The sequence below is a fragment of the Ambystoma mexicanum genome, chromosome 6p (assembly GCF_040938575.1).
Source record: "Ambystoma mexicanum isolate Mex_15411 chromosome 6p, UKY_AmexF1_1, whole genome shotgun sequence".
Taxonomy (NCBI): Eukaryota; Metazoa; Chordata; class Amphibia; order Caudata; family Ambystomatidae; genus Ambystoma; species Ambystoma mexicanum.
In genome coordinates, this window is record NC_090935.1 from 818,085,767 (window position 1) to 818,100,034 (window position 14,268).

The 14,268-nt window shown below is 39.6% G+C and overlaps 1 long non-coding RNA gene across 1 annotated transcript in view; it reads left to right on the plus strand.

Moving 5' to 3' along the window:
* Nucleotides 1-14,268, plus strand: part of LOC138510041 (uncharacterized) — a 502,670-nt gene that overhangs the window by 429,445 nt on the left and 58,957 nt on the right. The gene's annotated exons all lie outside the window — the stretch shown is intronic.

The following is a 14,268-nucleotide window of genomic DNA, read 5'->3' on the forward strand; positions in this document are numbered from 1 at the left end:
AGACTCATTAGCACCTGTAAAGCATTTCCAAGTCACTGCAAAAGAAAAATGACAGCAATATGGTACACAGAAGAATTGAGAGAACTCAAAAAACAAACCGCAATATGGAAACATTAGGGAGAAACCATTGCAATCAATCGGACAAAATAAAATACAGACGATAACTCTGAATTTACAAATCAGCAGTCCTTATAGCAAAAAAACATACTTCGCCATAAGAATCCAATTGGCAACAAACCCACAAAAAGAACTTTTTGAAAACATCAAAGAAATCAAAAACCCAACATCTTGCAAAAAAGGCATCATACCATCACAATCACTATGTGACCAAATTACTAATCGACCTAAGAACAAAAATAGAAACAATTCAACAGACCACTGAATCAAGCAGTACAACAATAAACACAAATTAAAATATAGAACCTGGAATAACCGGTGCACCACCAAATGCGGCAACACTTGACCAATTCACATCCAATGATTAAGAACTTTTCACCACACTAATAAAGGACATAAAGCTCGCTGCATCCCCCAGTGATCCATGACCGAGGCATCTACAAAGAAATCCTCATCCACAGGACCCCATCATCTTATTACCGACTACTGATGAACCTATCCCTAAACACAAGAATAGTCCCAAAATCTTTCAAATCAGTATACATCAAGCCACTCCTAAAAAAACAAAACTGGAAGAATGGAACATCCCACCAACTACAGACCTATATCAAACCTTCCCTACCTGGCGAAGCTACTGCAGAACAACTTATACAAAATCCTACCCAACCACGTAGATCCAAACTGAATACTCTACCACTTGCCAGTCAGGTACAGACCCAAGAGAGGAACAGAATCATCACTTCTTTCCATGAGGGATGACCTACAAATAAATGCAGAGAACAGTACACTATCTGCCCTCATTCTACTGAACATATCCGTGGCAAACGACACAATCAGACACACAGCACTATACGAGAGGCTGGAGGAATGTGGCGTAACAGACTAGGCTTTACAGTGGCTAAAATCTTTAGTCATTAAACAAACAGAGAACTTGCCTACCGCCAAATATTTCTAGCACGAAAAACATATCCTGCAGCATAGCACAAGGTTCTAGCCTCTCCCCACTCCTCTTCAACATATACATGTTCACCTTAATGAAAATCATTTGAAACCACGAACTGACCACCTACAACTATGCAGATGATGCCCAACTCATCTTCAAGATAGCCTCAACCCAAGACCCAAAAAACACCCTTAACATACGTCTCACTGACATATAAACCTGGATGACAACCAACAACCTCAAGCTAAATCTGACCAAAACAGAAATAATGATCTCACCACCACAGGATAACGCTACAGACTCCTAACTGAACTGGCCACCAGGCATGTGAACCCAAACGGAAACATCTGCTGTGATTAAAAATCTGGGAATACTCATGGACAACAAACTCTCACTAGAACCACAAGTCGACACTATAACAAAGAAATACTTCTACCTCTGTGACTAATTAGAGGGATCCTACCATATCTCTTCTTCTCACACAGAATCCTCATAATCATCTACTCAGTATTATCTAGAATCGACTACGCGAACAGCCTCTACCTTGGAATTCCAGAATGACTCACTAAAACACTCCAACGCATCCAAAACACTGCAGCAAGGATACTCCTGAGACTGAACAGAAGAGGCCACGTCACAACAGCCCCTAGAAGCCTTCACTTGCGCCCGATAAAAAAACATTAAATTCAACACCCTCTGCATTGCCCCACAAATCACTACACGGACAAGAAGCCAAATTCCTCCAAGCCAAGTTTATCCGCTACCAACAAGGAAGAAACCTAAGATCAAGGGATGACCTCCAAATTGAAACGAAACACCACAAAAAAAGGAAATGCAGAGAAACTTCATTCTCACATCTAATTGCTAATCTGTGGAACTCAATCCAGACAGAGATAACAACAACAAAAGACCTCCTCACCTTCAGAAAACAACTGAAAACCTGTCAATTCTTCTCACTGTGCTTTAGCATAAAATGGGCACGATCAGCAATCCCACAGTGGGTGTGAGACAATCAAATAACTGTAGGGATACTGGAACCAACCATTAAACAAACATTCCGTACTAGCAACTAATTCATCCATGCCTCTCGCTCCTCTCCAGCATACCCCACACATACCTCACACAAATCTAATGGGCCAGTCCCAGCTTATACAAAAACACAGCCCACACATCTGCCAAAAGACCCAACTATTGCAAATAAGCAACCCAGTCACTGGACCTTGGCCTTCTGGACACAATATCCCCAGTGAGCACAATCCAAACACTCCTAGAAAGCTGAGATGCAGAGATGCCAGATTCTCCTGGTTCTTCAAGCACCAACAGAAGTGCACAACCTCTATCCTAGCCCCTCTTCCCTCACTAATTTACCCAACCCACTTTCTTACAGAGCCACATGAGCATCTGGAGAACATGCAATGGCAACCGTGTGCAGTTCAAGTCAATTTAACATAACATAACATGCATGCCGATCAATTGATCTGAATTATATTAATCAGACTTCAACCTATTCCCTTGCACGGCTCACTTCCCTGCCTCCCCATAATGACTTCTATTAATATGGAATCTTTTTTTCTTTTCTAATAATTCATTCAGAAATCCTACCTCATAATCTGGGACAAGAAACAGGATGTTTTAAGGTAAATATCCTGTTTTATTTAAAATAATCCAAAAATGTAATAGGGTCCCCTAACCTTTAATGCCTGGGGGGAAGTCACTCACAGTATTCCTCATAAATACAGGCAGCTTTCCTACAGAAAAAAGATACAACCTGCATGTTGTTGTCTCACACATGTTTGCATTTTCAAAACAGTATCCAATTTACTGTGAACAATCAGACCAGATCTGTGTATACTCAAAACTAAATACTCCATTCACTGTTTTTATTGATATCTCGGACATTATTTTTTAAATAATGTTCATGAAAAGCAACCAGATGTGTTGAAAGTACATGGGGATCTAAGCAAATACTTTTTACATCAGCACCACCAACAACACTTCTGGAAATGACTCAGGTTTTCCTTTTGAAATATATGTAAATCACTACTATGTCAAAGCTTTTATTTTTTATAGAAAAAATGCCTTGTATTAAAGTGTTACAAAAGCATGAGATTACAAAATTGATATGGAAGAGGAATCGACTAATTATCTTATGTGGAACTAGGAATCAACTTAAGGCAGAATTCTTTTATTTATGTGTAATGTTACTTTGGAAAATGATGTTGGTTATTTAAATTGACATTATTTCCTTTGAAATGAAGGGGAGAAAACTACCTCCTTTCTTATTCCACTTTAAGGAGGAGAAAACTCTATTCAGGATTGTTTAATATAAACTAAGGTTTCACAAATCAAGACGTTTATCAATGTCTGCAAATGTGTGAGATGTACTGTAAGCCATCCTCGCAAACCCAGATATAATTTGCTCCTATGAAAAGTTAGGGAATTCATTTATGTTTCTTGTATACTTGTACTTTTTAGGACAATGTATGGTAAATATTATTTCACAAAGTTTCAGTTACACGTCCAGTGCCCCTTTCAGCGAAATAGCTTCTAAACAGGGTTCCCCAAAATCCATTTAATTGCTATCTGGATTGTATTACTTCTTAGGAGACTTGTATAAGTACTATGATAGTACTCACATTTTGGTTTGTCTTTCAAAAGCTCAGGACAGTTGTGGATATCAACAGACTTCAGGCAGCACCACCAGGCAAGCCCTTTCCAAATGCTCCCAAAATCCATCTAAGGAAATCTGGTTATCTCTTGGGAAAGGCCTCTGCATTTAGTCACATCTGGAAAAAGACCCCCCTAAAGAGAGTCCCTATAGCATCATAATTCATACATTGTAATATATTAATTTGATGTGCATGTGTTTCAGGTTATTCCACTGAATGTAAATGTATCTTTATTTTTCAAATCCAGCAAACGGTTCTAAAGTTATAGCTAAAAATCTTGTTTTTATGATCCATTTAAATGCATCTCTTTTGCTGCATAGTTTAAAGCTGACATTGTGGCATTCTCCTGAAGTGCATTTGTGCAAGATCAGCCCCTTTTATCAGCAGAACCCATCTTCTGAGGAGACAGACTGTTACACAAAAGGATCAATTTAATAGCGTACTTTGATGGAACAGGTGCATTCATCATGAGGCCTAATTGTTCTGCCAGTTCTGAAGTTAAGGTCTGTTAACCTTTACTTATTAGAATCTACAATTACTGCCTCGCTATGTATTCCTCAATCTCTTACCAGGGTGGGATTTTCCGATAAACTTCTGTAAATTAGACCATGGATTCAGAGTTTTGGAGGAAAATACCTTGTGTTTCTCTGTGATTTGGAACCAAGGGATTTTGTCCTTGATAGCACTTGCAAAAACACACAGTTTTGGTAAACCAAAATTCACAGCACATTTTATACAGTGTTTTAATATACAAATGTGCTATTTGCAGTGTGTTTACTCATAATAACACTAAAATATTAGATTGCTCTAATTATAAGATTGTATATGTATGCTTTGATTAATAATAACATTTTAAGGGGTATTTTATGGAACATTAACATTTAAGTTGTTCCCATACAACTTGGCAACAAACATGCATAAACACGGTGTAAGTTTACATTTTCTTTTTTTTTTCAATTAAGCCCTAGCATTTTCGAAATGTTCTATCTTGTCTGTTTCACAGTAATGATTTAACAAATATGGGTTATTTAATGGACAGCATTACATTTAACCCAATAATACATGGCACCCCACCTTCCTTTTATTATTACCACTCCGAGGTTCCTCGGGATGCAAGGTGCCATTATAAAACATAAATACATACAATGGCAAACAGAATGCTTAATCCTATGCTTGTCCCGGCCAACTACAATACGGTTGTCACATGACTCTCAATCTGAAGATAGGAATGATAGAACAGGAAGCAGGATTCAATCAGACAAGGAATAGACACAATTAGCCCACCATCTGGTCACCAGGTCGTCTGGACCTTAGGATTCCAAGGTACTGAGCACAATGGCAGAGATCTGCCAGTGGAGATTGAGGGGCATGTTTAGGGAATCTGCTGGGGTTACATGTTTGAGTTCCCTCTCTCTCAACTTCTGCTCTCTCACCTAACTGGTTTGTTTTCCATGTCCTCTACTTGCATGCCCCTTTGTTTTTGTGATTCATGTAGACAACACCATAGATTCGCCCTTTTTTTTTATTTTGAGAACAATTACCCCTCACTGGTCTGTAAAGGTCATACACACTGTATTGCTTTCTTTCGTGGAGCCTTACAGATGTCGGCAGACCATAGTACCAATCTTACTACCATCGGATGGTCCACCAGAATTCCAACTTCTTTATTTGCCCTTGGTTATCAGCCAGATCTTTTGACTTTGCAATGATGGCAATTTAAGAATCCCCCTAGCGGACATATGGACACACAAAAGTGGTGCAGTGACCCAAGTCCATAGCACAAGTGCCTGTTACCTTTTTCTTAATTGCAGCTAGGCATGCACAATCGTGCACACAACCGAGAGCCGTGTAAAATATATTACCAAGAGGAATACATATCGTGTGTTGTAACTATTAATTTACTGCAAATTAGGCCAGTGGGGTTCCTACACAAACTGTATCCTGCAGTGTCCGTCCGTATTATATACAACTTTGTTTGATGTGCTTTTCCACTGCTCAGAGTGAAACACATTGTTTCCCCCCTTCCTTTTCCCCCCCTTCCTTTTCTCTTTTTTTTTAATCTGTTATCATGTATGGGTCAATAGAATCAATGACCAATAAAGGGCTATCGGCATAAGGATTTCGACAGATGCATACAAATGATGTTACACAAAATATGAATTTACTTAAAAAGTGATAGGGAGGAGCATTTTTAGTTTAGCATAGCAAAGGCAAATTGCTATTTAATAATATTTCAATTGTTGCTCTGGACTTATTCTCATCTTTCAATTGGGCCCTTGGGTCTGGCTGGCAGGCACAGTTCATCCGTTAGACCAAGATTTTGCTAATAGGTTCTATAAAATGAAATAAGAACTATAAACTCGCTGCTGTTTTGGGGAGAGCAGATGTCCAGTTTCGAGTTACAACATGAGATATAGCAAAACACGCTTTCACAATTCTGATCATTACATAAAAGAGGGCTTACAAGTGACAGCGAGTTTCATTAGCCAATTCAATTAAATCGGCCGTCCGGAGGGACAGGAGCCTAACATTCCTTGCTACCGAGTGGAGTGCGCTTTTGGCAGCACAAAGTCCTCCTAATGACAGAAATCGCATCTGCAGCCCTCGCGCAACAGCACTTTGCAGTAGTCTTTTAGCACGTGCATGCTAATGGACATGTACAGCACGGGGCGAGCCGTCACGTGATGAATCAGGAACATGTTTCAGATGGGGCCAGAGAATCTTTTTTTATGGTGAGACTGAAAGGAAAGTTTTCTAGAATCCGAACAAGACGGACTTTTAATGGAAATACAAAATAGGCATTATCCCCTCATTACCGCGTCCTAATGGGTTGCAAAAATATGCCTGTGGTTCGGTTTTGTTAAATTCGACCTAAATGGGCAGAATTACCTCCTTCTTAATAGCATCTCCTTTATCGCTGACCTTTTCACGCTTCTGGATAATGGCTTGCAGCTGACAATTTTCAATCCGGTCTGTAATATTTGTACACAGTCAAATGATCACAGGGCATGCAGAATGCAAGCAAGGGCAATCATTAAAGTAAACGTCACTTTGAGAACCATGTGTGCCACTACAGTCTGTACAGGGCACACAACTAAAGTTAGAATGGAACCCCTACTGGGGCATTTTTGGAGAAGAAAGCCACCCGGCACATATTCATTTTCCAAGCTTCCCGGCGTGCATGTAGTACTGTGATTTTAAGCAAAGTTGTGCAATGTGCACCACTGATAAGATTCTATGCACTGAAATGATCAAATGACCTAGACAGCTTCAACCTGAGAAGGACTGAGGGAACAGACAACTGTGCAAAATATTTGCGTGGATTTTCTCAATTGAGCCATTCCATTTCCTGGCTGTTGCGGGATTTCGTGCACAGTGGCAGGGGCAACATTAATCCAGAAAATCCAATTCGTGCAGGCATGCACACGGCATGAATCACCACAGCACAAAAGTATTTATGCAATGGTATGGACACCCAGGAAGATCCTGGGTTTCAGAATCTTTCACCACAAGTGTGCAGCGATGGAGACGTCATGGGAAAGAGCTTGTAGTGCTTAATTTGTAAAAAAAAAAAAGAATAGTGCCTGGGCCCAAATATTTTCTAGCACTCCTGTCACACTGCGGGTGAGCAGTTCGCCACCATTGCTGCCACCACCCATAGCTGCTCCCTAAAGTGTCGACATATTTGGGGTTACACTGCAGCTCACACCTGCTCATTGTGGTTGATGAAGGATGTCCGTTAAAAATTCAAGTACCAAAAGATCAAATTACAAAATTGTGAACACCACTTGTTTGCATTTTGTAACTGGGTCTTTTTTTTTGTCCCCCACCACACATAGTATGTATGCAGGGGACACCGCCATTCCCCTCTAAGCCCATAATATCGAACTAGAGAAGCGGGGGACACCCCCATCACCCACTCCCCTAGTTTGTTATTTTGGTATTCTGTCTTTTCCACCCGACCGTATGCACACTAATTGTGTATTCAGTCTTTGTTTCCGGTCTTTTCATGCAAACCCATTGATGAATGCAGTATCACTGCTTCATAATTAAAGTGAGTCTGAGACAATAAGTGCCGGGGCTCAAACCTAGGCTGAGCCCTGGCAAACAGCCCCACAAATTAAGCACTTACATGTGCATATGAAATCAAGCCATTTCCCATGGTATCACTGCAGGTATCGGAAGGATTCATCAAGTAATCAGACAAGTAGGAGTCAATCAAAGAAAATAGCAGAAAGTCCAGTACCTGTTCAAAACGCAACTTGTGGAGATGGGTGGGCCTGGGGTCAGGTGTTGGGGGTGTCCAGAACATCCTCTCATCAAGGAACCTGCACTTGCCTCAGCTGCATCTGCAGGGAAGCAAACATATTTAATTAACCTGATGGTGCTCTACATTTTGCATCGACCGTTCACATCCATTTTAGGGACATTGGGTGCGAAATAAGGCTCCCTAAGGTCTTCCTGGATCTCCAGGTATTGTTCTTCGGGACCTCCAGACCCCTCTGAAAGTCAAGACAGGAAATCCCCAGCATAAATCCAAGAAGCACAGCCACATGTGTGCATTCAGCATTCACCGTGGATCCCATCCGGTGTAATTTTAGGGGGGACAAGGGTGTTTGTCCCCACAAATTCTGTGGCACATCATTTTGTCCCACTCATTTGGCAGGGGCCGCTTTCATTTAGATGTAATGTCCCCCAACATTTTCAGCAAAGTTGCTCCGCTGCCCATCCATAACTGAAAGGCATCAAGGTCTTCGTCGACTCTCCTATGTACTATTAGTACCCGACCAATGGGTTGTGGCGGCCTCCCAGCCAATGGAGATTCTTAGAACGTGGACATTACCAGGCAGTAATCCCGTCACCATGAGCTTCCTCAGGGCTGATGGCCGCCATCTCCCCTTGCCGGATAATAAGGTAAGTCTTCCACTCCCCCATCCACAGAATTCCCTCCCTGCCCTCCCCGCACCACTTAACTTCTTTTCTGTCCATTTCGGGAACGGACACGCTGGGGACACTTGTGTCCCCAGCACTTATGCTCCTGATATGGACAGGCCGTCATGGAAAGGAAGAATGGACTACACATATTTATTTATTTATTTAAAGTTCTTATAGAGCACCTTTTGCCCATAGGCCTCAAAGTGCTTACAAGGAACAACACTTACAAACAAACAAATATACTTGACCAAAGACACAGCGTGGAAAAAGAACAAACCATTTAGTTAAAAAGCACAATATGAAAAGCCAGAAAACCGTCAGTTCACTGTTTCAGACAGAGGAGGGAGGTTAGACTACGAGTTCCAAGTTCGATGGGCCCATGGGCAAATATTGTCAGATAGAGGGGCAGGGTGCTAACTCCACACCCCACTGCAGTGCGATCCCTGTTCCCTTGGGCACACCAATCGTCCATTCTATCCGTCGCAAAAACTTCAGATCGGTGGAACGAACAACCCCAGGCCCAGATCTTGCACGAAGCCAAGCGAGGGTATTGTTACAGAGTGCCTCTCTAAGTTCTCTCTGAGAGGGTTTCATGACATTAGCAATAATAAAGTGTCTTTTGTCCATAACCAGGGCTTTGATGGATTCATCTTTGGACATTGACAAATCAGATTTTCTTAGGCCCCAAATCCTTAACTTAGCCGGTCTGGGATTCAAAGACTTCTCTCCTTTTCAAGGTGGGCATTTTTTTGTTAACTTGCCATGGCGGCCATTTTTTTTGTTCACTTTTTTCAATTGAAAAGGAAAAACTGACTTCATTTTCTGTTCCCTGGCGGCCTTTATTTTCTGTTATAATGTTTTAATTCCCTGCCAAAAAAGCTATAAAAAAAAGACCGTAACATTGTATGGTCAGCAAATGTGTTTCAATACTATTGGTGTTATTACAGAAAGTTTGCACCAGTTCAAGTGTAATTAGCACTAGGACAAACCTTGCCATAGTTCAGAAAACCTATTTTTTAAATGCATTGTTGCACCGTGGTAGAGAACTAGGAGTAGGGAAAACATTGCGTTGTAGCAAAAATACAACGAAAGAATATGTTTTTTTCACTAGAGTAATTTTGGGCCTTGTGCTAATTGCACTTGCAATGCTGCAAAAAAAACTTTGGAGTCCTACTACAACACAATACATACCATGAGTCCGAGCACACTCAATCCACACACAAACAGGTGCTCCCTCTTCCATTACTCTTCCTCCAATTGCTCACACTTTGCAAGCACATAAGCTACATCGGCAGTATTTGCCTCACTTGTGTTTTTGGAAGCTTAAGATTTGGGCATGTAGCTCACTATCTGTGGTTTCTGATGGGATGTTGCAGGTTATGTATTTTTCAATAAACTGTAAACCAGCGTAAATGTGATAGCCACATTTGGGAGCCTCTTTTATGCATAAAAGCATGTGGATGTGTGAAGTTCATCTGAAATGATATTCATTTCTCCAAAATAAGTGTTGCACTTCTCCAAGCGGAGGGGTAGTTTTATTACAGATAAAGTGCAGCATAGTAATGAAGTGATGGTGAAAGTACCTTGATGCACTGACAGGGTCAATAGAACAGAGTTCTCCTGGTGTTTTTATATCTATTCCATCTTTATTTTGATTTATGAAGTTGTTCAGGTCATCCCATGCATGCTCTGTACAGCTTAAATTGGCAAACCATGTGGGTGGGCCTAGGTTCATTAGCATGCAATGTACATCAGCGTGACGTCAGAAGCAGTATTCTTTTGTGTCATGCATGTTTGCCAACAGATTTGTGATACTTGAATGCAAAACTTCATCTTTTTCTTTTATTTTTTGAAGCAGTTGGGTAGCAAAATGAGAGCCTGTTTAATGTGTATGCCTCTCCATAACATAGAATTCTACATTTTGTCTGAATCTGGGGTCTTCAGAATACATTAGTAAGCATTGATATTCTGATGCACTGATTTGTGTGGACCTTTTGTCATATCTTCCTCCTTTTCCTGTAGGAAAGAGTAGAGTAAAAGAACGTGCTTCTACACTTTTTCCCCATGTGCTCATTGAGGATACTTTGGCTTGATGCATTTAATATGTTTCTAATGCATCTTCAATGGTGTCATTGGAGTGTAGTGGGTGAAATGTGTAATGGTCTAAAATGTTGGCTGCAGTAACAGGATTTACACATTCAAATTGGTCAGTTGCTGGTGGTGTTTTTTTAGGTTTTCCTCTATATTTATATCTTTTTACTTATCATTTTTTTTTAGATATTGTAGGGTTTGTCTAACTTTGTTTAAGTGAACTAGTACTTGACACATTTTGTCTTTTGTTGGTGCACCATTAACAAGTAAAATCAAAGATTCATCGATTGGTCACTGTACTAAAGTTTCTCCATTTTCTTTAAGATTTTATGGCAGATATATCACTTTGCCACGGATGCCCTTTAATAACTCAGATGGATGTAATTTGGCTGTTTTCGGCTGAAGGCGTATTGTAGCTTGAAATGGGTGAACTGTCTGGATTATTATGCTCTCATACAAGTTAAGTTGTTGGAGAGCCCTTGGAGGTAGGAATATTTGTGATAGCACGTAATGGCGTTTGGGTATTGTCAAGATTTGTGTTGCAGTATGTGCAAATTATTGAGGAATCAGTTATTTTGTATTGATTTATTTTCTGCTGCTATATATAAAGCTAATTGGAATCATTGGGATTCTTCATTGTCCTCTATTTTGTAGGCCATATCTACTGTTTTTGTGCTCTTTTTTATAATGATTTCTGTGACAACAGAGACATACTTGGTCAGGTATTTCAGCAGATGTGTTTTAAAACTTAGCTATTTGTTTTTTGTGTATGTTTGTTAGGGGTTTGGCGTGTGTGAGGTTTTTGGTAATGTTTCCTGAAGTTACTGAATTGTCTAAGTCAACTTCAGTTCCAAAGCACTTACTTTGGATGGGCTCTAGTTTTTTGAAGGGGTTCTTTGGCTGTTCCATGTAGGAGAATGTTATTTAAATTTTAAAGTTCTAGAGCAGGACTTTTTGCATAGTATAGTCTATGCACAAGATTCTGTATAGCGTAATGGTGTGTTGCTAATATTTTGATGTGGTGGAAGGTGCTTTTTCAAGCAGTTCCCAAAATGCAAGCTAATGAATGTCCTTGCAGACCAGTGTGGCTGTGCACTGAACAGGAGTTCATGGTGAAGTTGTAAAGTTTTTTTTCTACTTTTGCCTTTTAGTTTGACATAGTGATTGAGGAATTGTCATCAGGATTTGAAGGATTGTTGCCTTACATTACACATTGAGCTGCATGTCCATTTGTACACTGGGCGGTTTGTTTGGGCGAAAGGAACATTTGGTTGAAGGTTTGTTTGGGACATTTTTCTATACAGGTTTGTTTTTCCATAAAGGTGTCTCCTACCATTTCATAGCCTCAGTAATCACTGTCGATGGCAATTGTTTTTTTGTGTTCTTGTTTATAAGCCTCTTCCTTGAAACATGGTTCTGTGCTGCTTGCATGAATCCATTCACCTTCAAAGAAGTTTAAAAAGGTATCTATATTGACATTGCGCATGTTTAGAAGTACTTTCTGTAATGTATTAATTCATTTAGTAAGTGGTTCCAATCTGTTTAAAATCAAAATGAAAATTTTCTCTTTAGTAGAAATGCGCTGTCAACTAGAGCTTGAAGAATTAGTCGCCTGAGGCAGTATTTAAGGGTAGAGCTTGACTGTTCAACTATTGTGATAAGATTGTGAAGAACTCTACGGTGGAACATTTTTTGTAACATTAATTTTTTGGATTGCTTAATAGGGGTTATTTTTAGACGGGTACATATAGTGTTAGGGTCATTTGTAGGATTGCATTTCTTTCTAGATTGTTTTACTTTTAGCTATTGCAATAGGTGCTTCACCTTTTTTATTCATGGTTGGTTTAATTTGTTTGAGTGAGGTTACTTGTTCTTTTGTTTTAATGTTTTCTATACATTGTTTTGGAGGTGGATGAGTATATGGCTTGCTTTTATTTGTATCTGCTCTATTTTTTTATTTATTTTCTATGGAGTTGCTTTTATGTAGGCATTGTGTTGTGTCTGTTGGAAAAAAGAAACTTTGGGTTTGAAAGTTGTGGAATGTATATGGAAGTATTGTCCATGGTTGTGTGAGTAGGGTTATGGAGAGTAATAGCATGTTGTGTGATTGTGTAGTGGGATGATAGTTGTGCTTGGGAAGGTTGTAAGAGTAGGATTGTGTACAGGGGTGATGGGTTTGAGTTAGTGAGTAAGAGAGTGGTAGTGTCAATGAATAAGTAGAGACATTGTGATGTTTTGAGGAAAACAGTGGGTGTTATACTCATGGTGTTGAGATGGGAATAGAAAGAGTGTGCAATATAATAGGTAAGAATGAAATAAATGTTTATTTGAAAAGAATACTCTAGGCTAATATATAGTGACACTACATTGTTACAATAGTACAGATAGGAATTCTGTATTAATATATTTACTTTGTAGGGTGTGAAGAGTGTTCTTTTTTCAGTCGGTGTGTTTGGAAATGTTCTTCTTTCATATAATTGTAAAAGAAACTTAGTAGGCATATATGGTAATTGTGAAGTACTTTTAGGTCGTTGTTTATGAAGGTTGGAGGGTTTATTGGGAAAAATAGTAAATGAAGTTGTGTTATGGATGGTGTACTAAAGTATGTTATCAATGTTCTTCGAACAATTGGAGTATGAGTAGTGGTGTTTGGGGGATTAGAAAGAATAGGGCTGACATGAGTGTAAGAAAAAGGTGCATGTGTGGGTTACTTTAGTGCTGCTCGTTTGAATGAAAGAAGTGCTGTGTTTGTAGGGGATGTATTTCTAATGTGGTGCAATGTTTTTTTAAGAATAGTGAAAGTGGGGCATAGTGCTAATGCAGTGGTGGATTGGTGTTGCAGCATTGTTTGGTGTATTGTAGTAGAGGTTGGAAAAGAAGATTACTTTATATGTAAGGTGACGTGTTGTATATAGATACTTTGGCCGTATACAGCGTGGGAGCAGATGGAGAATGATGGTAGTGTAAGGGATGTAATGAGTGAGGTTGGAAAGTGTGAAATTGAAAATGCTAAGCATTTACAAATGTTTCTTTTTAGGAGCATATTCATGAATGTTAAAACGAGCCAATGTGCATTTATAAGAGCACTGTGTGCAACTATTTTGAAAAATAAAATAAAAACAGATGGAAAAGATGTATAGCACTTGGTGTGTTCAAGCTTAATATGCTAGCAGTACATGCATACTTGCCAACACAATCCATTGCATTTTGTAGGTGGTTATGCAGTCCAAGTTATTTTGTTTGCCTTGTGGGACTTGCCGTTCCACTTTTCCCATTATAAAACTTGGACTAGAAGTCCCAGATTGTACAGAGAAATCCAGGCCTGGATAAGCACCTGCAGATTGCAATGGGTTATGTTAGCAAGTATGCATGTACTGCCAACATGTTGTACTTCCACCAACCAAGTGCCAGTTATAAATGCTGTACAAATGTGTTAAGTCTGAGTTTTTTTTTTTTGTTTTAGGAAAAAGTTACACACAGTGCTGCCATAAATGCAAATATGGATTTTTGTAA